Source organism: Siphateles boraxobius, unplaced genomic scaffold (genome assembly GCF_051911475.1).
Source record: "Siphateles boraxobius isolate OS27281-9 unplaced genomic scaffold, OSU_SipBor_1 12, whole genome shotgun sequence".
Taxonomy (NCBI): Eukaryota; Metazoa; Chordata; class Actinopteri; order Cypriniformes; family Leuciscidae; genus Siphateles; species Siphateles boraxobius.
In genome coordinates, this window is record NW_027508722.1 from 21,293,077 (window position 1) to 21,319,391 (window position 26,315).

The window sequence follows — 26,315 nt, forward strand, 5'->3', positions numbered from 1 at the left end:
GCCACCTCAATGCTTGCTATCTCAATAGTATTTTTTATCTTGCCCCCTATAATTAATAGTTTAACTATATAACAACTTGAATAAGGCTAGAACAATAATCAGAGGTTATGGCTAGTAGCCTACATTAAGATAATGCTGCTCCCATGCTTGCTATTACCTCAATAGTATTTTGTTTATCTAGCCCCCTATAGTAAATGATACTGCATAACAATTTAGTTAAACTCAAGCAGCTAGTCAGGAATCTAGAATCTCAACAGATGAGCCCCATTCTCCATACAACCTGAGATCTACTTAACCCTGAATGCATGCTTTGCGGTAACAATGGATACAGCGTAGGTTAATCTACTAAAGTTAATAATTTTAGAGTAAGTCAAAATAAAATCAAATGTAACAATTTATTATAAGTCAGGTAAATGTATCATGCCAATTACTTAATTCAAAGATAATCAATCCAATAACATTGAATGCTCAGAGATAAAGAATAAGTAATAATAAATTAATATGATAATAATAATAAAAATACCTGACATTAGAAAAAATACATAACACTGAGCGTTCCAGGACATTCAGCATTACGGGCTGATCTGACTACAAATCTAGCAGACCCTCTTGAAACATTTCTTTAAATAATCAGACCAAGTCAGAAACCTCTTTCAAATGGAAACATGAGCTAACAATGGGAATCTGCATTAATCAAGGTCCCAGACCTGGGCAGTTTACAACTTACTGAGGACAGAGGTCAATTTGCATTACCCACCCACCACAGTTGACAAGGTATCTCCAAACTCTTAAAACATTTAGGTTTATTTTTGTAGGGATGAGACATTTGACAAATGATACCAAACATATAGTGTGATCATTGTTCACATTAAACCATACAGATGTTTGGGTGAATTTCAGGTGATCTCAGCATGAAAGAGAGAAGAGATGGGGAAAGAGGGGGTGATGATGAGACTGTAAGGTTGAGGTGTGAACTGCTCGTCTCGGATGGTGTTGTTACTTATGCAAGAGAGAGTTCAAATGTTAATTTCCTTTGTTTTCTCAGAGAGAGTAGCTTCCAGTTCTTCCAGTTTCTCCAGTCTTACAAAAATGTGGGTTACATCATCTGCCAGGTGATAACCATTAGCAGTGGTGTAGTCAGGGCCATTCGCACGTATACGGCGTATGATTACTATTTGCCCAGGGCTGTTTGCGCAGTGGCGGTTCTAGACCACAGGTTTTGTGCTTTTAGGGGGCACACCTTTAACATTCATCTTAACCTATTTCAGTATTATTTAAAGTCATTTTTCACCATGTCATGCATTACTACAATCTCTAGAAGTAAGGTAATAAACAATTTCAACTCAAGTAAATGTTTCATAATGTTTCCTTTATTTGACAAGTATTTTTCTATTGTAGTGTGATATAATGATCAATTATGATAACTATATATCTAGGCACTTTTTTACATCTGTAAACTATGACACATATACTTATATAACACAAACCAAACATACCCAACTGTGATACTTTTATTCTCATATATTTATATTTTTTATTCTTATAATTTGTACTATTATGTTTCTTGTTGTATTTATATTTGTATATGTCCACTGGAAACCTCAGTACCAAAACAAATTCCTTGTGCGTGTAAGCACACTTGGCAATAAAGCTCTTTCTGATTCTGATTCTGATATCCACAAATCAACTTAGGCAGTCATCTGAAAATGTGTTTATGATAATCTGTAACATTATCATGTATTCATAAAAGCTGTATTCTGCAGTTTTTGTGGTTCCTTGCAAACACATCAACAAATTCTTCAAGATTCAAATTATTTGCACGCTTTGATTAAATACTCAAAGATAGGGTCTCTGCATACCTTGTTTTATTTTCCTGTCTAGAATCCTTCTGAACTGATGTATTTCATGCTCCATGTCCTTTGGGTTTTTTTTCTCTTCATTTTAACTACAAAGGGGAAAAGGATAAAAATGTAAATGAAATGCTAAATGAAAAGAGAAGATCCCTCAAAAACCCCATCATTACAAGCCGTCTCAAACCCATTTGACTTTCTGTCGATATAATGACCAGGAAACTATATCGACCAGGAAACTATAAAGCACCCCAAAAACACAACCGCGACAGCTTCTGTGTCTTCAGTAAGCGCTCTGTGTGTGAATTCTGTCCAAGTGTTTTTTGTCTGTCATTTAGTGTCTACTAGGCAGGAGTTTTCACTATACAAAAAAAAAAATCATATATATATATATATATATATATATATATATATATATATATATATATATATATATATATATATATATATATCCCCACGACAAGCAGCGGCGCTTGTCGTGGGGATCGCGAATGGATCTGACAGCGGGGTTTGAGACGGGCTCTGCCCTATCTCAGCCTTCAGCTGTCAGATCCAGTGCCTCAGTCACACTGAGGTGTTGAAGTCATGGAAAACAACGGTCTCATTTCGTATTTTTTGTCCCCAGACTTCCACTTATTCTAATATTGCGGGGGCTAAACTTTATGGTTATGGGGCGATGCCTAAGGCAGAGGAAGCACTCGCAAGTCATCTTTCCTCTGCATCATCTCTTAAGGCACCGGCTTTGCCCTCCAAGCCTCTTAGAAATACTTCGGTTTTGGTGGGCAAAGCATATTCGGCGGCAGGTCAAGCCAGCGCATCCCTGCACACTATGTCAATCCTGCAGGCTTATCAGGCGGATCTATTAAAGGATGTGAGTGAGAGTGAGGAGGTCAGTTCTGACGTGATTCGAGAATTACGTCAGGCTGTTGATTTATCTCTGCGTGCCACCAAGGAGTCGGCCAAACTAATGGGCCGTACTATGGCAGCCCTGGTGGCCGCAGAGAGACATCTTGGGCTAAAACTCTCTGACATTAAAGAGAAAGAGAAAGCTTTTGTTTTGGATGCTCCGCTGTCTCCCTCTGGCTTATTTGGTGACGCTGTTAACACTGTCATTGGTAAATTTCAAGAAGAGAAAAAACAGTCTGCAGCATTTAAAAAATTCCTCCCACTCAAAATTCACGTCCCAGGGACTGCTGGGCGGGGTCAGTCCAGGCCGTCGACAAGCTCCTCGCACAGGGCGCAACAAAAGCAGAGTGTCACGTCTCGTGCTCCCCCTTCTAAACAGCGGGACCAGACGCGGCAGACTCAGGTGAAGTCTTCTGGTGCTAAAACTGATCTGAGGACAGTTATTATGGCCAAGAAGGCTTCGTCTAAGAAGAAAAAAGTATCTCAGTGGGTCCTGCAGTCGATAGAGAAAGGTTATGCTATCCAGTTCAGTTCTCGTCCACCTCGATTCAGCGGGGTCCTGCCCAACGTGGTGGGCCCCGAGCGGGCTCTGGTAATGGAACAGGGGGTGAAAACGCTCCTGCAAAAGGAGGCTATAGAACGGGTTCCTCCTCCCAGCAGAGAGTCAGGTTATTACAGCCGATATTTCATCGTTCCAAAGAAGGATGGGGGGTTGCGTCCAATTTTAGATCTGCGCCTGTTAAAACGCTCAGTAGGGAAGCTCAAGTTCAAGATGCTCACTCTCAAGCAGATCGTGTCACAAATCAGATCCGAGGACTGGTTTGTCACGATAGATCTAAAGGACGCGTACTTCCACATTTCCATCCTTCCACAACACAGGAAGTTCCTGAGGTTCGCTTTCGGGGGCGAAGCGTACCAATATCGGGTTCTTCCGTTCGGTCTGGCTTTGTCACCCCGCACATTCACGAAATGCATGGATGCAGCGTTAGTTCCACTGCGCCTCCAGGGCATTTGTATCCTGAATTATATAGACGATTGGCTGATTTTAGCTCAATCGGAGCATCAGGCGGTTCGGCATCGAGATGTCGTTCTCGCTCATATCAGGAGGTTGGGGCTGAGGCTGAACTCCAAGAAAAGCGTGTTAAGGGTCTCATGTCCTGCTGTACATGAGACCGTTACAGTGGTGGCTCAGGGCCAAGGGGTTCTCCCCGAGGGGAAACCCACTTCGCATGATCAAAGTCACACGGCGCTGCCTTCGTGCTTTGGTCATGTGGAAAGAACCTTGGTTCCTGTCCCAATGACCCGTGTTGGGAGCTCTTTGTCGTTGTGTAACGCTAACGACAGATGCTTCCCTCATGGGCTGGGGGGTGATCCATGAGTAGTCGCCCAGCCCAAGGTCTGTGGCAGGACCATCATCTCTCGTGGCATATAAACTGTCTAGAAATGTTGGCGGTGTTTCAGGCCCTGAAATACTTCCTCCCAGACCTGATGGGCCACCATTTGCTTGTTCGGTCAGACAACACAGCGGTGGTCTCTTATATAAACCATCAAGGAGGTCTGCGTTCGCGCCCGTTATACAAGCTGGCTCGCCAGATCCTCCTATGGACCCAGGGGAAGCTACTTTTATTGAGGGCAATTTATATCCCAGGGTATCTAAATCAGGGGGCAAACATCCTGTCGAGGCAAGGGCCGAGGCCCGGTGAATGGAGACTCCACCCCGAGGTGGTGGAGCTCCTCTGGGAGAGTTTCGGTCGTGCCGAGGTGGACCTATTCGCTTCCAGGGAGACATCACATTGTCCACTGTGGTTCTCCCTCAGTCATCCAGCCCCTCTGGGGTTGGACGCTATGGTGCAGGCGTGGCCGAGGTCACGTCTGTACGCTTTTCCCCCGATTGCTCTGCTCCCAGGAGTTCTGGAGAGGGTTCGCCGGGACGGGGTCAGTCTACTGTTGGTAGCCCCGTACTGGCTGGCCCGAGTATGGTTTGCGGACCTAGTTTCTCTCCTCGACGGCTCTCCTCTGGAGATTCCAATCAGGAGGGACCTACTCTCTCAGGCGAGTGGGTTGGTCCTTCACCCCCACCCAGAACTATGGAAACTGTGGGCTTGGCCTCTGAGGGGGCCCAGCTCATAAGTTCAGGTCTCTCAACCGAGGTTGTTGAGACCATCCTTCACTCCAGAGCTCCTTCCACAAGGAAGTTATATGCTTTGAAGTGGAAATTATTCACTTCTTGGTGTGGAGAACACCGGCTAGACCCAGTTAACTGCCCAGTGGATGCAGTGCTGTAGTTCCTGCAGGAGCGTTTCTCCACAGGGTTATCCCCCTCCACACTGAAGGTGTACGTGGCGGCACTAGCTGCTTACGATGTCCCTTTGAGTGGAGACACCCACTTATAACAAGCTTCCTTCGTGTTACTCTCAGGCAGAGGCCAGCAGTTCGCACGAGGGTGCCGACCTGGGATTTGGCTATTGTACTAGCTCCTTTCGAGCCCATTGAAGTAGTTTCTGAGAAGTTCATCACCTTTAAAACCATCTTTCATCTCGCTATCTCGTCTCTTAAAAGAATTGGAGACATTCAAGCACTCTCGGTTGCTCCCTCGTGTCTGGAATTTTTGCCTGGTATGGTGAAGGCCTTCCTCCATCCTAGGCGAGGTTATGTTCCTAAGGTCCCTACCAATGTTGTTAGACCGATTGTACTGCAGGCTTTCTGTCCTCCTCCTTTTATGTCGTCAGACCAGGAACAACTTAATTTACTCTGCCCTGTCAGGGCTTTAGATGCTTATGTCCACAGAGCTGCCTTGTGGAGGAAAGCTGAACAGTTGTTCGTTTGCTTTGGGTCAACCAGGAAGGGGTGTCCTGCATCTAAACAGAGGATGAGTAAGTGGGTGGTCGAGGCCATATCACTTGCTTATGAGTCGGCTGGTCAGCCTTCACCTTTGGCTGTACGAGCTCACTCTACTAGGAGTATGGCTGCTTCCAAAGCTCTTTTGTCAGGAGTTTCCCTTCATGACGTTTGTTATGCGGCAGGCTGGTCCTCACTGTATACATTTGTTAGGTTTTACGACCTAGACCTCAGCTCCACTCCTGGGGCGCGGGTGCTTTTGGCTGAATGTGCACTTTGATTTCATACAGTCGGGCACTTGCTCTTATGGCGTCGTGGGTATTAGCCTTCCCACAGCGTTTGACGCAGCTCGAGTTCCCTTGAAAGGGAACGACTCGGTTACGTATGTAACCATAGTTCCCTGAATAGGGAACGAGACGCTGCATCGTTCTGCCATACTCCGACTTGCTTCAGGCCTATCAGAAGCTGTTGTGGTTGCTTTTTGGGATGCTTTATAGTTTCCTGGTCGATGTCGTTTCCCGCCTATGATGTTCTGTCTCGCCGTTGGACTGATTTTATACGTGCTTCATGGCGCACTCACGCAGGGGCATTCCCACAGCGTTTGACGCAGCGTCTCGTTCCCTATTCAGTGAACTAAGGTTACATACGTAACCGATGCGTTTTTTCTTAGGATTTATAGGCTTTTGAGTGTATTTTGCCACACTGATTTTCTAAATTGCCCTGTTCTAGCCCTCCAAATGCAAAAGTTCAACTTTTTTTTTGATAATTATTGATCTAGAGAGTCCAGAGAATTGTCCTAGATTAGTTTGGTTCCGATCGGGTGAAAAACCTAGGACTAGTTCGCAAAAGTAGGTTTTTAACATAATTTTGAGTATTTAATGAACGCTTTGATTGACAGCAATGGTTCTTGAGGCATACTCCTCATACTGAAGTTGTTCACAGGCCGGGGGGTACAGGCCGGGGGGTACCCCGCTCCCGGGGGGCCGGGGGGTACCCCGCTCCCTCCCGGACGGCAGCGGCCCCTCCAACTCCCAGGCTGCCGGCAGCGAACTCGGCCGTCCCCCCGGCAACTCTCTCCAGCGCACCGCCTTGAGCGTCCATGGCCACTCCTCCCCCGCTCCCTGCCCCTCCCCTGCCCGGCGGATGGCAGCAGGCTCCAGCCCACGGCGAGCGGCGGCGACTCGAGCACCATGCTCGATGGCACCGCGAATTCCCCACAGCAGCGAGGACTCTCTGACAGCACGTTCCTCCCTCTTCCCGGGATTCGGCACCAGTGTTCAGGGAAGAAGGAGGCGGGAACCGGTGAACAATCAAAGAAACTTTATTTAAAATAAAACAAACAAACCAAAATACCGCCAGCAGCCCCTCGCGGACGACTGCTGGCTACCGAAATTAAACATAAAGAACTGCCAGCAGCCCCATGCGGACGACTGCTGGCTAAAATAAAATACAAATACAAAAACCAAACACAACTAAAACAAAAGGCTGTTCCTCTCTCGATCATCAACGTCGTCGCTCCTCCTTTATGCTTCCGCTCCTCCGTGACAGATGCGAGACCGGTGTGCTTCACAGGTGTTGCTCATTAGCAATCGCACCACCGGCCTCGCGCCGTTCTCTCACGTCCCTCGGCCATCCTGTTCGCCACACTGGCCTGTGATTTTTTTTTCTTTTCTCATACAACACTGTCCAGACACGAACTATGTTCTTGCCCTAAAGTATGTTGGTTGTCTTTACATTAGAATAATAATAATGTTTTATATAATCTATATTAGATATGGAATAAATAGCATTCAATACAAAATTAATGTCTCATATATTAAAATCAAGTTTTTATGTGATCAAATATTTACTTCACCACGTGACAGCAGCAAGCAGGCTCCTGATTGGTTAACGCGGCGCGAACTGACGCAGAAGTTCAGATTTTTCAACTCGGGCGCAAGACGCAAATTCGCGTCAAAAGCTTTCATACAACACTGTCCAGACACGAACTATGTTCTTGCACGAAAGTATGTTGGTTGTCTTTACATTAGAATAATAATACTAATGTTTTATATAATCTATATTAGATATGGAATAAATAGCATTCAATACAAAATTAATGTCTCATATATTAAAATCAAGTTTTTATGTGATCAAATATTTACTTCACCACGTGACAGCAGCAAGCAGGCTCCTGATTGGTTAACGCGGCGCGAACTGACGCAGAAGTTCAGATTTTTCAACTCGGGCGCAAGACGCAAATTCGCGTCAAACGCGTGAATTCACAAAAAGCACTAAATAAAATAATTTGTGCGTAACGCGCCAGACGCTCAATTCGCGCCATTCACGCGAACTTGACGAGCGAATGAGGTGAATTCACGTCTAATGCGCCGCGCTCTACGCCTCATTCATGCCGCAGGAATTTTTTACGCATGCAACGCGTCTTTGCATTGACTTAACTTTGAAATCACTCGCGCCAGACACTCTATTCGCGTCTTGTGTGAACGCAACATAATAGGATAGCCTAGCGGTGAAAAAAATTACATATTGTAGTTTGAATATTTTAATCATTATTAAAACCGCATTTGATTGCCAGAATAAAAGGTAAATTGCCTACTGTCCAGTGGGGTCCGTGGTCCTTGTAGACGACCTTAGGATATAATATGTATTCTCGTTTTGGTCTTCTAAACGGTAAAATGAAGAAACTTGTCATTTATCACAAATTCATCCCTTCTCATGCACATAAATAAACAAATCTTGCGTCGTTTTTTCATATTTTTTATTTTTGTTCTAGTCCGTCAAATGGAAACACAATTAAAAAAACACGTTGATTGGTCAACCAAAGATCAAGCCGTGCTGTCATCAGTTAGCCAGTTTAGGCACACATTTTGAGAGTTGATCAGTTTAATAAAACAGGCAGTGTGCCAAATACGTAGGTTAGGGGTAGTTGTGAGAGCCGATGCCACGTAAATTATTATTTAATACGATAAATTAGTATTTCACGGCAATAATAATCCGTAATAATGTAATAATGTAATAATCCGTACAACTGTATCAGAGCTGTTGTGCGGAGCTGAGAATTGATGACAGTAAGGCTTGATCTTTGGTTGACCAATAAACGGAAAGGGGCGTTTCATTCCTGCCCATGTAGAGAACGAATATTCAAGCTGTTTATTGATTTTGGTTTTATTGTGTTTCAATTTGACGGATTAGAAAAAAGTGTGATGAAAATAAAAATTTGATAAAACTACGCGATATTTGTTTAGCTATTTATGTTCATGAGAAGGGTCGAATATGTGATAAAATAGTGGTTTCTTCATTTTTCCGTTTAGAAGACAAAATCCATTATTCTGTTGCGTGGAACTTAGAAAGAACTGATGACTGCACGGTTTGATCTTCTCTCCACGCTGTCCAGTGCTTCGTGCTGCTTCAGCAGAATCGGCACACATATTTTGAGAATTGGTCAGCTAAATTAAACAGCAATGTGCCAAATACGTAGGAGAGCAGGGGCGAAAATAATTTTTAAAAGATTTAAATTTTAAATTTTAAAAGATTCATTTTAAAAGAGAATTTTTTTGAACAGAGATATAGGCTATTAAAAGTATGAGTTGTCTGGTTAGAGATAGTGTATTTATATATGAGTACATGTCCATGGATAGAATGTGAAGACAGACATATATGACATAGAAACAAATACAGTACAGTATGACAAAAGTTAGTTGAAGATCTCCATATGGAATAGGATCCATTGTGTTTAAACATGGTGTTTAAACTTGGTGTTTAAAGGGCAGTTTTTAGATAATCACTATGGTTTTACAGCACCAGGTTTGGTGCCTTCGATAAGTTGCAATGGTGCCCTGTAGGATAGAGCAGGATGAATGAAACTGGGGCAACTCAGAAATTCCCTATGTTTCCTTTATTTCCTTCCTAACTACTATTGGGTCTTGAAGTAGGGATATTGCTCCCATTTGGATGGTTGCTCGACTAGGGCCTGGCTTTGACAGTACTAATAAGTACAGGAACTTCGCTTGTGGGCATCTCTCCTTGTTATCGATAATATCGTAAAAAGCGCTAGCTTTAATGGGCCTTATGGTAAGTGCCTTAGTGGCCATACTGGAGTCTTGAAGAAGAACCTAAGATCCCCTGCGATTCCCTGCGGGTTTTAGGGTCTTGTTGATATGAGTAGTGGGCACACTGCATTGCTCTCTTTTCCCCTCTTTTCCTGAGTAGAAGTAAGGATTTAGGCTTCCTCTGAATGGGCAGCAATAGTGAAGTTTGTAACCTGAAAGGCTAATAACTATACAGATTTAGCACTTTGCATGCTCCCTTTTTTAGCTACTCTGAAGATACCCTTTAGGATAGAGCAGGGAATTGTGTGAAGTACTCAAGCAAAATTCCCTTAGTTTCGTTTGTCCTCTCCCCAACTATGGTTAGATCTTGAAGTAGGGCTGTATGTGGCTGGGTATTGTGCAAAGTCTGTACTTCTAATAAGGTGAAGGGCTTATTCTCCCCCTTGGAAGAAGTGGTAGGTTTAAGTTGTATATACTCCCTTTGATAAGCTACTCCCTAAGGTCCAGATTTATCAGAGTTTTTGCTCTTGAGGCCTTTAAGGCTCCTGCCTTCCCTGCGAGGGAGGGAGGAAGTTTGCACTGGACGGCACTTCCCTGGCAGGAGAAACGTCTCGGTTACATATGGTAACCCTCTTTCCCTGAAAGAGGGAACGGAGACGAAGGTCATGACCGACCAATCGGAATCTCGTTAGAGAGGCAATCTACTTCGAGTGAAACTAAAACAAGCCAAAACACATTGGCGTGCAATCATTTGCATCAGCTTCGCGCCCTCGTTAGCGTGGGTATAAACGAGCAGCTGGTGGATTGCACTTCAGTTTTTGCTGAGGATAAAACCTGATAAGCTGGCTGTCCTGGCAGGAGACAGCAGATGTGGGGACGGAACCTACATCTCCGTTCCCTCCTTCAGGGAACGAGGGTTACCATATGTAACCCAGACGTTCCCTATCAGTCGGTCACTACAACGTAGGTCATGACCGACCAATAGGAATCCCTACCAAAGTGCCACAGCTCCAGAACCCCATCCAGCGCTCTGAGCAAGCCTTCTACCCCTTCTTGCCTGGAAGGACAATAGGAGGAAGCTTACACAGAGTGTACCCGACATTGTTGTTCCGTGACAACCCATACAGTGAGACATTGGATAACACTGGGAAAGCGTGCCCTCTCAGTTTAGGAAGGCGAATGCTGCGGAAGCCACTTCTTCAAAGAGTTATATGGAAAATATGGACGTATGGACTAAACCGAGGTTGTACTGCATACGAAATAATGGGTGACTTAGCCCAAGGGAAAGACACGGGCTTCCGATTGGAGCATCCTAGGAAAATATACACATTTGGGATCCCCGTAGGGTCACACATATGGAACCCAGCCCAGATCCGGCTCTCAAGGATTCAGCGGATAAAGGCCTGGCACTGGACGCTCCGCCATGTCCGGGCCGAGGGTTTTGGAGGACTCGACAGGTTTTTCACTCTGGAGCAATAAGGGTGCACGGTAGCATGCAGCAAACCGACAGAGCCGGGCCTCTCTGTGCTTCTACCCGTTTAGGGTGAGAACACGGGAGGAGACCGGCTCTACACGTAGGCTATAAAATCTAGCGAACGTGTTAGGTTTTGCCCAGCCCGCCGCTCTACAGATGGTCTGGACGCGGGTGCCATAGGGTGCCCCGTCTCTGAGTCAGAAGATCCTTCCTCAGAGGAATGGGCCAGGGAGGGACTGTCACAAGGAGCATGAGTTCTGGGAACCATGTCCGGGTGGGCCAGTAAGGCGCCACCAGATGGACCTGCTCCTCGTCCTCCCTGACTTTGCACAGTGTCTGCGCTAGTGGGCTCACTGGGGGAAACGCATATTTGTGGAGGCCCGGGCCCGCTGTGGGCCAGTGCATCTGTGCCGAGTGTTCCCTCGGTCAGGGAGTAAAACAGATGGCAGTGGGAGGTCTCTGAGGAGGCAAACAGGTCTACCTGAGCCTCCCCGAACTCTCTCCAAATCAGCTGAACCACCTGGGGGTGGAGTCGCCATTCTCCCGGAAGCACAGCTCGTGATAGCTCGTCGGCCACACCTTTGAGCTCGCCGGGGACATACATGGCTCGAAGCGACCTCAGATGCTTCTGACTCCAGAGGAGGAGATGGCGGGCGAGTTGCGACGGGAGCATATGTTGTGCCCTTAAAAAGGGGAAAAGAACGGGAGAAGGTTGAAGAAACACACACACGCAGCTCTCGCCTTCACTCGTCTGTATTGAATGAGTTTTTGAACAATGTATACAAAAAACATACATTTCAATATGCATGCACTCATCAGATTCAGAACCACAGTCACAAGTATCTTCTTAATGCATTCTAAATCATCCTTTCAACTAAATTACCATATGCAATGTGAATTGTTTTAAACAAAGTTATCAAATTACATAATACTCCTTTTTAAATGAGTTCTCACATAAAACTAAAATGGATTATATATTTTTAACAGTATTCATTGTCTCAGCATGAAATGAACTCGGCCTTATAGTGATAAATACACAATGAATCTTACAGCAAAAATGTGACGTACCAGTAGCTAACTTAAACACCAACGACAAAGTGTACACTAGTATATGGCGAGACTCGGGCACGATGGAGTCTTCTGCTGCTAGCATAACGTTACTCTGTTAGCACGAAACTCTTTAAACAGTGCAAAAACGTCTCTTTTCTCAATTAAAACCACAGTAACATAACGAAATGTATTACCAACATGTGTTCGAGTTTACATTGCTTTGTTAGTGGCAAATACCTTAAAAAGGGGAAAAGAACGGGAGAAGGTTGAAGAAACACACACACGCAGCTCTCGCCTTCACTCGTCTGTATTGAATGAGGAAGAGAAGCGCGCGCGCGATCCCCCTACTAAAACCCCAAGGCATTACCAACAGATCGACGAATAATTAACCCATACAGACGAAGATCCGCATTAACTGTATTCAACTTCTTAATATTACTCGTTGTCTAATTCTAACCAATGACAAAACTTAATATGCATTCTAATATAACAGACTATTGTAAATGCATTAATGATTTATGAACTATAATTTCACATACCACTTGTCACACTCACTTGTCACATACTCCCCCTCAAAATAGATGTTGTCCCCAACATCCTAATGTAACCTTTGACCTTTAGTGCAAATAAGGGTTAAACCATTAATCAATACACAATGCACCATTATTTCAGATCAATACCTCTGCTACATTTTATCTTATATAGTGCAGTATTACAGACTGGAACTCTTTTCATACATTCCTTCAAGCACAGGTAAATACCCAATATCCTTTAATGTCTTTGATTTGTGTCCACTTAGACACATTACTGCCTTGTTAACAGTTCTGTTCGTGCAACATGGTCAAGTCAATTACACTCTCCTTTAACAAAGGTCCATGAGTGTGGTGTGATTGACTGCAACAGTGTCATATAAATGTGTATGTAGAGTGCAACCACAGTCCATCTTATGTTCAACAGTCCATTTGAATGTGCAGTCTGTGCTGGACAGTCCATTTTTTTTGTGTGTAATGTGTATGCATTTACTCAGTTCAGCTTCCACCTTTCATGTCCTTAGTGTCGGAAGTGTTGGAAGTGATGTGGCTGCACAGTGTATGTTCATGGCAACATCCAGTTTTGTTGTTGTAATGACCTAATGTTGTGGCAAGCTGGTGAGCCAAGCCTATCATATGTGAAAACCTTGGACCGTCTGTGCTGTCGTCTGGGCCGCCGAAGCTCCTCACCACTGGGGTCACTTGAAACAAGCAAAGGGACAGCTTCCTCCAAAGGCATATCCTCGACAGAACTGTCCTCTCTCTTCAGAGAGTTTTCCATTTGGTTTGTCACTCCTTGTTCTCTATCTGGTTCAGATGACATGTTTTCCTCCGACTGTATGCATTCGAGCTCCGGAGGTGTGCTACACACAGGGTTAATTGGCTCAGGTGGGCAGGGTTCAGATTGCTGCTGAAGTGGCACTGGATAATACTCATCTCCATCGTCCTCTTCTTCTGACTGCTCTGCTTCCTCAATTTGCTCCACATTTATTTTCCTTGCTCGTGGTTGCACTGACGTTTCAAGTGGCAGGTGGTCACATGGGAGGAGAAGATTACAATGTAAAATCCTTGATCTCCCTTTTCCTTTCTCAGGTCTGAGTTCATACACAGGAATATCTGGACTCACTTGACGCACAACTGTGTGGATAGTATCCTCCCAGTGGTTTCTCAATTTTCCTGGACCACCACGGGGTGTCATGTTCCTGATTAAGACACGATCTCCAGGTTGTAACACTGAGCTTTTAACTTTACTGTCATAATGTCTCTTACTTCTGATCGTAGCTTTGTGAGCATTCTTTCTTGTGATCTAATAAGCTTCCTCCATGCCTTGCTTCCACTTCTCCATGTAGTGATGGTGATTACGGTTTCCTTGTTCTGAGGTCAAGTTGAATAACATGTCAACTGGCAACCGTGGGGAGCGTCCATGCAACAAGTAGAAGGGGGAAAACCCAGTCACTTCGCTGCGAGTACAATTGTATGCGTAGATCAGTTTGTTTAGTGAGTCTTTCCAGTTACTCTTTTGTCTCTCTGTGAGTGTCTTTAACATCTGAAGTAGTGTTCGGTTAAACCGCTCTACCTGACCGTTCCCTTGGGGGTGGTAGGGAGTAGTTCTCGACCCAGCAACTCCACAGTACTTTTTCAGTTGTTTGAACAGTTGGTTTTCAAATTCACCACCCTGGTCGTGGTGTATTCTTGTTGGGAAGCCAAATCTCAGTGCATAGTCATTAAAGATTTTGTCTGCAGCTGTTTTTCCTGATTTCGAAGTTGTGGCGTATGCGGGCAAAACGTGTAAAGTGGTCAATGATTACAAGAATATATTCATAGCCACCTTTACATTTGTCAAGGTGCAAGAAATCCACTGAGACAAGTTCGAACGGTTGAGTGGTGACAATGCTCGTCAGCGGGGCTCTTGTCTCATGGCTTGGCTTCTTGTGTTTGAGACATACACACTTCCTTGCGACATAATCTTCTATCTCTCGTTGCATATAGGGCCAGTAAAACCGGTCCCGTATCAGTGACGTAGTCCTGTCTACACCTTGGTGGCCCATTTCGTTGTGCAGCTCCTTTAACACAGTACTTTTATGTTTTTCTGGAAGCACCAGTTGCTTTCTGCTTGAAGTTTTTCTGTACAATACTCCACTTTCATTCATTTCCAGCTTGTCCCACTCTCTAAGAAGGCATGTAATCTGTGGACTGAGCTTTCTTAGTTCGTGACCTGATGGTTTACCTCCTGCCAGTTTGAACTGGACCACAGGTCCAACAGTGGGGTCATTTCTCTGGTCATGTTTAACTTGTCCTGCTGTTAGTGGAATGAGTAATGTGTCTGTAGCTAACGTTGCACATTTAGCTGAGATACCCATGGACCAAGATACGCTAGACTCATCTTGACTTTCCACCGCTTGTGTCGCTGCTCCAATCACATCATATGACATATCCTCTGAACACTCTTTCATAAACATCTCCACATCCAAAGGAATTCTGGACAGACTGTCTGCATCAACATTTTCTTTACCAGGGCGGTATTTTATTATGAAATGGAAATCTGCCAGTTCTGCTACCCAGCGGCAACTTGTTGCATTCAATTTAGCAGTAGACAGCACATATGTAAGTGGATTATTGTCACTGTAGACGGTGAAGAATGGTGCATAATATAGGTAATCACGAAATTTCTCTGTGATCGCCCACTTAAGGGCTAGAAACTCTAACTTGTCTGAGTGCAAATGGTAATTTTTTTCGGCTGCAGTCAAAGTACGGGAGCCATAAGCAATCACACGTAGCTTTCCATTCTGTCTTTGGTATAATACCGCACCTAACCCCTGGTTGGAGGCGTCAGTATGGAGGATGAACGGCTGTGAAAACTCTGGGAAACCTATAACAGGAGGCTGAATGAGACAGTCTATCAACAATTCCAATATTGTCTGATGCACATCAGTCCACTTAATGGGTGTGTTGGATGGAACTCCTCTACTGTTTTGTTTTGTTTGCCACTTTCTCTTTTTGTTTTGCGGGGTCTCAGTCTCGACAGGAGCTTTAAACAGGTCATACAAGGGGCTGGCAATACGTGAAAAATCCTTGATATACTGCCGGTAATAACTCAACAGTCCTAAAATTGCTCTCAACTCACCAACAGTACCTGGCTTCTTATCTTTCAGGGCTCTTACTGCAGCAGTATCGGCAGGGTCTATTCTGTTTCCTTCAGCAGACACAATTCTCCCGAGGTACCGCACTTCTGTCTTAAACAGGTCACATTTTCTGGGTTTCAGTTTTATCCCATGCTCCCTCAGTCGTTGCAGCACCTTTCTGACGTCACTGACATGATCCTCAAACGTCCTGCTAAACACAAGAACATCATCGAGATACGGCACACATATTTCATCCCTTAAGCCTTCTAAACACTGTTCCATGCAACGCTGAAATGCTGCAGGTGCATTCATGAGCCCGAACGGGATCCGGACCCACTCATATAGGCCCCACGGGGTCACAAAAGCTGTCAAATGTCTACTTCCCTTTGCCATGAATCCCTGGTGGTACGCCTTACCCTGGTCCAGCAGTGAAAAGAAGGTGTTTCCTCCCAGGGTGTCTATAATGTCCTGCACTCTGGGGATGGCGTGGCGATCTGGATGAGTTTTCTTGTTGAGCTCCCTGTAGTCAATGCATAAGCGCAGAGTACCATCTTTTTTTCTCACACAAACAACTGGAGAGGAGTAGGAAGAGGTCGACTTTTCAACCCACCCTTGTGCTATCAAGTCTTGTAAATAGTCTTTCATCTCTCTATATAAGGGTTTTGGAACAGAGAGGTACGTTTTTGACACGGGCTCACCATCTTTTAGTGAAATGTCCATTTGCAGGTTTTTCACACAGCCTATGTCATTATCAGACCTGGAGAATGCCTCTGACTCTTCTCTTAACATCCGACTTACTGTCTGCCTCTGATGTTCATTAAGGTGAGTCAAATCAACAGGAGGTTCCCATTGTTCTTGGGTAGGGGTGCTTTCACTAGGGTTCTGAGCCTGGACATGGTGAATGGATGCAGTTGGTAGGAGATCTGTTTTAAATATGTTGGCAGCATACACTGATCTGACTGACTGTACAGTTCCAATAACAGTCCTTCCTGGCAGCATAATGTCATGACTTGTAGGATTTTGCACACTGACAATAATTTTTGGGGTCATCCCTGCCTTCACTGACACAAGACTGTCACAAAACTCTAGTCCTTCAGGCCAACATGGGTTTTCGTCAGGTTCAAAGATAAGAGTCTTGTCCTCTCTGAAAGGTGAGACCTGTACTCGACACTCGATTTGGATGGAGGTACGTTTAGACACATTGACTCTCTCATTTGCTGTCCTCACATTATGTTCACATGTCTGTCCTACACTCACTGCATTAATAAAGGTTTTTGCTTTGTTTTTCCTGAGATGAGGAAAAGCCATTTTTACTGCCTTCACAAGTTTGTCTTTATCCACATGCTTTGTTTGGTCTTGCAGGCCATCTAGGACAAGGCGCTCGATGACATTAAAACCAATAATAGGACATTGTTGTTGTTTGCCTTTTAGCACTAACATGGGTATTAGCAGCTCATTATCACTAGCAGTAAGTTTAAAGGATACTTCGAGCCATCCGACGTATGGCATTTCTGTTCCATTGGCTGCTTCGATTTGCAAAGGGTCAAGAGGGTCAACTAGCTCTGATACATCTCTGAGAGGAACATCAGGTAAATTGCTTTTTTTCCATACCTCATCTATAGCACAAACTTGTGAACCTGTATCCCAAAGTGCCTGGGTTTTCTGGTTGTGCAGGAAACATCTGATGACACACTTCTTTCCTACTAACTCAGTTACAGTAGGTGTTTTCTCTGGGGCACCATTTTCCTTGCACTTGACTTTATCACGTGACTGAGTTGCCTGCTTCTTGATACCTGAACATGCATATGGCTTACAAAGTCTTTTGTGTGTGAGCCAATGGTTTCCCTGACACTCCTTTGAGCAGTATCGAGTGATTTTACAAACTGAACAACATTTTAGTTCCTCACTTCTTTTCTCTTCTTCACAACCTGCACAATATTGGGACTTATCAATATCACTGGTTGCTCCATGTCCCGTGGGAGCAACCCCTCTTAGTTTAAAGGGATTCTCCGAGCGGGCTCTACTGGTCTCTGTGCTTTACAGCCTGCTCTAAAGTGTTCACTGCTTCCACACCTAAAGCAATGCTGACAGTACTCCTCACCTGCTTGAGTACATGAGAGACACCTTGGCTGAGGGCGTCGTGCTGGGTAAAACCTCTGCGGTGCAAACCTCTGCTGGAACTGGGTCGTTTCTCTCAATCGCCTAGGGCAGAATGCTGGTCGATATTCCTGCACTGCTGTTGGTGACTGCTGGTGGTAGAATGATATGTCATTTGACTCAGTCTTATAAGGTGAGGATTGTGGGGGTGAAAACACTGGGTAAGGGGAAGGCACAGTTGCTGGTTCTCTGCTTGGTGGGAGGTACTGTGGCGGTGCAAGTGTGGGTCTTTGGATGGTTTCCCTGATTTGGTAGATCTCAGCTTTCAAATCTTTCAATACCACCATGTCAGAGCGCATTTCTTTGATTTCAGCGAGCAGATCGGGGGGAAGTGTAGCTGGACTTTGTGAGATGGCGCTTTTCTTTTCCACCGGAGCTTCACTTGACTGAACTGTATTCACATTAGTCACACGTGATGGGGCAGCATGTTTCTTTTTGTCCTGACTCTCTTTTTCATTGGCACATGAAATGTTCAGTTTCTCCAATAACAGCTCATCTAAGGTATCCGTTTGTAGGAGGTAGGGCTGCAGGTCACCTTTAATATTGTCACTCTGGAGGCCAGTTAGGATTGTATGCATAAACAGACTCTGGACTAGTACTGGGTCATATTTTAGACTTGAATCAGCTTCCTGAGAAGCAAAAAGGATTTTTTGTCTCAAGTCCATTGCCCTTATCAGGAAGTTTTGGGGCGTCTCTTTACTGTTTTGAACCTCAGAAGTGAGTTGTTTATATAACTCTGTGGCGCCTCTCTCCTGGTAATGACACCTGAGGATTCTACGAAGGGCAGGCAGTGTTAATTTGTCTTTCCCTTCAAGGTAACTTCGTAACTGCAGGCCTGGTGTGATAGCACGGATTACAGCATCAATAATCTCTGACTCTGGATAACCTTTGCTGAGCCCACTTTCAATTTGCTTGGCCAGACTGGAAAATGTTAGCCTATCTTTTTGGCCTGGCTCGCCTATCTGGCCAGATATCTTAAAATCTTTGCGCCACATGGAGCCATTAGGGGGTGCTGGGGCCATATTGTTTTCTGGCTTGCTGGAACTGGCAGGGGGGTTCGTGCTTGTTTTCATTAGGTCATACATTGCGTTCTCTTTTTCTTTCAACGACAGCCTTAGAGCTTCTACCTCTTTCTGGAGGTTTTCCTGTAACTCAGTTTGACTGGAGATCTCCCATTCACTTACGTTTGTTGCCGTATCGATTTAGTCTATTATGTCGTATACGCTAAGGAGGTCTGACATACCCTCATCCTCTAGGTCGGCCAATTCTTCCCGTTCAAGATACTTTATTACATGTGAATCACTTGACTGCGAGTTTTACCAGTTACATATTCTTTCCCCGTTCCTGAAATCTGCAGTGCATTGCATACTTTAATCAGCTGTTCGACAGTCAGTTTGTACAACGCTCCTTTAATCTCCAGTTGCAGCTTCTCCAATTCGGACTCCATTTTATCAGAGAGGGTATAAGCAGTAAAAATGATTGTAAATCTGACTTAATTGGCCTCTTGCTGCTCCCTAGTGGTCAGTTTTGCTCACTTTAGGATACAAGGTGCCAGGTTCGTCTGAAGACCACTTCCACTGCCTTGCTGAACTTTTTTCTCTGATACCTGGGTTGTTTGAAGGGATGATCGACGCAAGGACTCCACTTACAGCTCAGGGGTGATCCTCAAGCCAAACATCCCAGCGGTGCCTCCAAATGTTGTGCCCTTAAAAAGGGGAAAAGAACGGGAGAAGGTTGAAGAAACACACACACGCAGCTCTCGCCTTCACTCGTCTGTATTGAATGAGTTTTTGAACAATGTATACAAAAAACATACATTTCAATATGCATGCACTCATCAGATTCAGAACCACAGTCACAAGTATCTTCTTAATGCATTCTAAATCATCCTTTCAACTAAATTACCATATGCAATGTGAATTGTTTTAAACAAAGTTATCAAATTACATAATACTCCTTTTTAAATGAGTTCTCACATAAAACTAAAATGGATTATATATTTTTAACAGTATTCATTGTCTCAGCATGAAATGAACTCGGCCTTATAGTGATAAATACACAATGAATCTTACAGCAAAAATGTGACGTACCAGTAGCTAACTTAAACACCAACGACAAAGTGTACACTAGTATATGGCGAGACTCGGGCACGACGGAGCCATGAGGTCTTCTGCTGCTAGCATAACGTTACACATTTTCTCTGTTAGCACGAAACTCTTTAAACAGTGCAAAAACGTCTCTTTTCTCATATAAAACCACAGTAACATAACGAAATGTATTACCAACATGTGTTCGAGTTTACATTGCTTTGTTAGTGGCAAATACCTTAAAAAGGGGAAAAGAACGGGAGAAGGTTGAAGAAACACACACACGCAGCTCTCGCCTTCACTCGTCTGTATTGAATGAGGAAGAGAAGCGCGCGCGCGATCCCCCTACTGAAACCCCAAGGCATTACCAACAGATCGACGAATAATTAACCCATACAGACGAAGATCCGCATTAACTGTATTCAACTTCTTAATATTACTCGTTGTCTAATTCTAACCAGTGACAAAACTTAATATGCATTCTAATATAACAGACTATTGTAAATGTATTAATGATTTATGAACTATAATTTCACATACCACTTGTCACACTCACTTGTCACACATAGACCACCTTGTCGGGTGATGTACACAACGGTCGCAGTGTTGTCCGTACGGACCAGCACGTCCCTGCCCTGTAGCCGTCTTTTCAAGCGGGTCAGGGCAAGATGTCCTGCCATATGCCCAAGGAGCCTATGAAAGAATTTCAGTGGGACCGCCGTCCTGCCTTTGAACGTGTTCAAGCAGTTCAGCACCGACTGGGCACACTGCTCCGTGAGGCGCGCTGTCTGTGTGACCGACTCCAACTCCATACCGAGAAAAGAGATCCTCTGCACAGGGGAGAGTTTTCTCTTTTCCCAGTTGACCTGAAGACCCAGCTGGCTGAGGTGCCTGAGCACGAGGTCCCTGTGTTCGCAAAGCTGATTTCGAGAGTGTGCTAGAATTAGCCAGTCGTCGAGATAGTTGAGGATGCGAACGCCCTGTTCTCTCATGGGAACAAGGGCCCCCTCCGTGACTTTCGTGAAGACACGGGGGGACAGGGACAGCCCGGAGGGTAAGACCTTGTACTGATATGCTCGACTCTCGAACGCAAAGTGCAGGAACGGCCTGTGTTGAGGAAGAATCGAGACATGAAAGTACGCGTCCTTCAGGTCGACCGCTGCAAACCAATCTTGGGGACGGATGCATACGGAAATGCGTATCTGCATGAGCATTTTGAACGGTAGCTTGTGAAGGCTCGGATTCAAAACTCGCAGGTCCAAAATCGGTCGCAACCCACCACCTTTCTTGGGTACAATGAAGTAGGGACTGTAATGCCCTGACCTCATATCGGCTGGAGGGACCGGCTCTATCGCGTCCCTCGCAAGTAGGACTGCGGTCTCCGCACACAAGACATGGGCATCGGCTGCTCTCACTGTAGTGGAGTGGATGGCCCGAAACTTGGTGGGACGCCGGGCGAACTGAATCGCATAGCTGAGCATGATGGTCCGAATGAGCCAGCGAGACGGCATGGGAAGCGCTAACCAGGCTCTCAGAGACCGTACAAGCGGGACCAAAGGGACCGTAGGCATCCCGGAGTGGGGCAGCGAGGTGGAACACAGGGACACGGCACGGGCTCTCTCTCTGGGAGGCGGCTGGTAGCGGCGTCTGAGTGTGCTGTGCAGCACTTACCTGGTTCCACGGGGCAGGGGGGGCAGGAGGCAGCTTGGTGGCATTCTTGGACCGCACACAGCTGCCCACTGGCGACAGAGGAGGCGGAAGAGAGTGGAGAGGATTCTGTCCCTCCACTACTCTCCGGGTCCTCTTTGGACCCAGAGATGAAAGAAACTGCTCTTTTATTGAAAATTTGGGTACCGCAGGTTTTAGGCCAGCGGCAGAGCACAAAGAAAACGAAACACAGGATTTTCCAGGGGGAAAATTGATTCCGGGGGATGGAGCGATGCGGTCGAAGTTCCTCGAGAACTTGTGGATTGTGACCACCCTCGTGCAGTCCCTTAAGTGCCTTGGCCTGATGGACCTGCAGCAACGCCATAGCGTGCATGGCAGAGGCAGCTTCCCCGCAGGCTCTGTAAGCTCTGTACTTACAGGCCCGGGAAGGAAGACACGGTTCTCCGCGCCAAGTGGAGTTAGGGCACAGTTGCATGGCAACGGCCCGTTCCACTGTCGGGATACGTGTGTATCCCTTAGCTGCCCCGCCATCAAGGGTGGTGAGGGAGGAGGAGCCACTGGAACGGTTTCTGGCAGTGAAAGGTGCCTGTCCACGTCCCTGTGAGCTCCTCATGCACCTCCGGGAAGGAAGGCAGTGGGATGGGTTGCTGTGAACCAGCACGCGCCACCCCGAGATACCAATCGTCCAGCCTTGAGGGTTCGGGACACAGTGGAGGGTTCCACACGAGCCCAACCCTGTTGGCGGCCCGAGAATAGCATGGCCATCATTTTCGGGTCCGACTCGGGCACCGCTGGCACACCCGAAGGAGGCAGCGGGTCCGAGCCGTCGTCCGCAGAGACTTCTGACCCACCCTCCGATGCAGCGATCGACATCTGGTCGTCGCGGGGAGCACCAAAATTAACAACTGGTACACACCTCGAGGGTCGTCCAGCCCGTTCATCTGGTAGCTCAACTGGCTGCGGAGCATGGGAGGGGTGAGGGTTCCTAGGGGGTTGGTTCCCCGAAGGAAGCGTGCTCACCGTAATCCTCAGGTCACCCGTATCACTGCCCGTAGCAACCCTCTGGGGACGATTGGAACGAGGCAGAGGCACAGGGACTCCGCCCTTTTGCAGGAACAAGAGTCTCGACCTCAGCTCCGAGATTTTTCATCTTCCCACAATGGGTACATGACTCATCCACGAACGCTGCCACAGCTTGTTCGAGGCCCAGACACACGAGGCAGCGAGAATGACCATCCCGTGACCAGCTGTTAAAACAGCTTTTTATTGCTCTGAGAGAGAAGGCTGTTCATGCTGAAGTGCCGTCACACCCGCACCAAAAGAGAAGCAGTCAGCAAGAAAGGCTTGTAATACTTGTAGCAGCATCGAAGTGTTGGCGAAAAAACTGCGAAAAAACTGAAGTGCAATCCACCAGCTGCTCGTTTATACCCGTTGTAGTGACAATGAGAATGAACCAAACACAATTGAAGCTTTTAGGTGACTGTTCATACATAATCCCACAAAGAGTCTTCACATTCCAGAATCAAATCACCAGACCCAGAGCCATAGGCTCCAGATAATCTGCAACCAGAAGGACCTTTTATTGTTTAAATAAAGGAAGAACGTTGTCAATGTTTTATAATTTGGCAAAACAGATCTGTTCAGAAATGGTGAAACAAGAGGCCCTAACAAGAGGTCACCTGACCCCTGCGACTAACAGACTACGTCTTTCTTAAGGACCAAGGTCCCATGACAGAGATGTAAAACAGACTTCCCCCTTCTTGAAGACCTTTGAATGACCTCATTGTTGAGACCTCGTAAAAACCACAGAGACAAGAGACTTTTCATATAAAAATGCATACAATCATCACAAAACAATTATTGACGAACTTATAATCAAACATCGTTCAACTACATAATTCTATAGTGTGTCTATGACCCCTGTATGTGTCTATTATGCTTAATCACATATAAGTCATCTAATTGTTGTAACTATTACCTGTGTGAATGAAAGGGTATTGTGTTTCCTATCATTATGCTCATATAATTCAGAAGGTGGCTTGATTGAAATCTGTGTAAAAATGTTTATGTTCTTAAAATGGAAATTATGTCTAAACTGAATCCTCTGTTCGAGCTGATGAGTAAGCAGACCACACAGATAACACATGATTCACAATGAGAGAAAGGGGGGGATAGAAAAGACCCCCTTCTCAAATAACCATATAGTATCTTATTGTCCGAATTCCAAATTCCTCCAGGAGGCGGGACAAAACACTTGAGTTTAAAACCTTAGACCCGAACAGGAATTTAGTAGAATAATGCGCTAGAAGAATAGAACAGAGGTCTGGCGGGCTCTCTCTCGAAGAAGGTCTCGGCAGAACAACAAGTCGGGTGGAGCAGACGATGGTTATAGTAACCATGTAGACGCGTAGAGACGAAGAACCCAAATTAAGATCAGAAGAACGGGTTCAACAGCTTCATTCAAGCCATCATCATCTACTCTCGTCTCAATTTTCTTTCTTTCTAAGTTTTTCTTTATTTTCTCGTTAAAAGTCTCGGTTCTAAGTTAAGTTTTACTGCAAAGTTTCGTTTTAACGTTTCAACTGCAAAACCAGCTTCCAACTTCACAGACTTTCGTTCATCCGCGCCAAAACACCACGTGACTGGCTGTCCAAGATCTATCCAGGCACACGAGAAGATCAGCCAAACGAACGGACCGGGAAACCCCCTTTACTACGGAAAAGGAATCCCCAAAAGCAACGCAAGGACAAGCAAATAGCCTCCAGACTGAACTGGTGTATATTGATAAAATTGCATAACCCGCCTAAGAAACGATAGAAGGGTTACATTAATGATTGATGGTTCGTTCAGGTCATGTCTTATAAGTGCATATAGAAACTTGGGATTTCACCATCTCACTCTTAAAACTCATTCTTTCCTCACTCTCTTCTTTCTGCAACTCGTATGAATGTTTGTGTGCGTGTGTTTACTTTAGATATTAGTTTTATGTTCTAGGATAATCAATAAAGTCTTGTTCATATTTTAAACATAATTGTCTTGTGTTATGTGCTTGCAGATTTATTGTCTTGAACTGCGATCTAAAGCTACCTGTGCTTTTACCCTTGAATTATTTCTAAATTTAGCTGTTAGCTGGGAATTAGTCTTTCTTGGCCAGGAATATATAATATTTCCTAGAATTTATAATTGTTTATGCTTTCCGTTCATTGGATGAACTGATAAAATGATCATACTATTGATTCTGCTACAGTAAATTCTGAAAATAATTAAATTATGAATTACTGATCATAATCCGTTATGAATAATAATTAGTTATATTTATACGGGCGTATAAACGCTACACCGTGCTAACGAGGGCGCGCAGCTGATGCAAATGATTGCACACCAATGTGTATTTGCTTGTTTTAGTTTCACTCGAAGTAGATTGCTTCTCTAATGAGATTCCTATTGGTCGGTCATGACCTACGTTGTAGTGACCGACTCATAGGGAACTAGAAGCCTGGTTAACTTCTCTTGCTATTTGAGATATTGGGCTTATGGAGTGGCTCCACTAAGGAATGTGCTGCATTTGCGCCCTGGGGATTAACACGCTCTGACTCCAAAGTAATCTGTAGAGTCAATTTATGCTTTTCCCATTATGTTTGTGCATACTCACAACTTAGTGATGCAGGCATCCCCTCAGCATGGCATTGTGTGTATTTGTTCCCCATAGCGTCATTGTCGACGCAGCGTTGAAGTTCCACTTTGAAAGGAAGCGTCTTAGGTACAATATGTAACCTTGTTTCCCTGAGAAGGGGAATGACACGCTGTGTCTCGTTGCCATGCATCCGGTTTGCCTGCACATCTCCTTCAGACAAAAGAGTGGATGACATCTCGTCATTTGGCAGTGCAAGACACAGATTGTTTAAGTTAAACTGCTTGTGTATTTGACAAATGAATGGTACTCAGATCAGATCTTTGATCTTACCCACAATATTACGAGACAAAAACATGTAAATTATGTTTATGATAAACAGGTATAATTTTTTTAAAATTCCTTGTAACTTGTTCTATTTGCATGCATTTGTGGGTCATCCTGCATAAAGTCTGGTTTAAATTAAGATGTTTTACTTTTTAGTTCTTTGTGGACAATGAAACATAGGCTACATGAAACCTCATGAAAATAGGTTTACACTATGTTTACAAAAAATAGCACATTCTCATAAGAGAGTGACAAAGATTGCATGTTTTTTTTTTCTGTACTCTGAATTCCTAAGGCTACAGTAAATGTTTTATGTGTGGAGGAAATCAGATATACAGTAAAAGTGTTGTAAGCGGACTCTGCCCCTCCACGCTGGCTGGATGACGAGAGAGGTCTGGTTTTGGGTTTTACAGAACGTGTATAATAATGCTGAATGAGCCACTTAGTGTAAACTTTATAGCTTGATTTATGTGAAAACAACAACTCTTACTTGCAAATCAAAGCTCAACACAAATGATCACATCAAATTATGTACACTGAAAATATACAATCTAAGTGAATGTGGGGAGCTCAAGTCTCTAAAGTACTAATAAAAGCATTTAAAGAATCTTTGGAATACAGTTATT

The 26,315-nt window shown here is 44.8% G+C and overlaps 1 protein-coding gene across 1 annotated transcript in view; it reads left to right on the forward strand.

Annotated features, from left to right (window-relative positions):
• apoc2 (apolipoprotein C-II) overlaps positions 1-26,315 on the forward strand; it is a 165,241-nt gene that overhangs the window by 79,168 nt on the left and 59,758 nt on the right. The window lies entirely within an intron of this gene.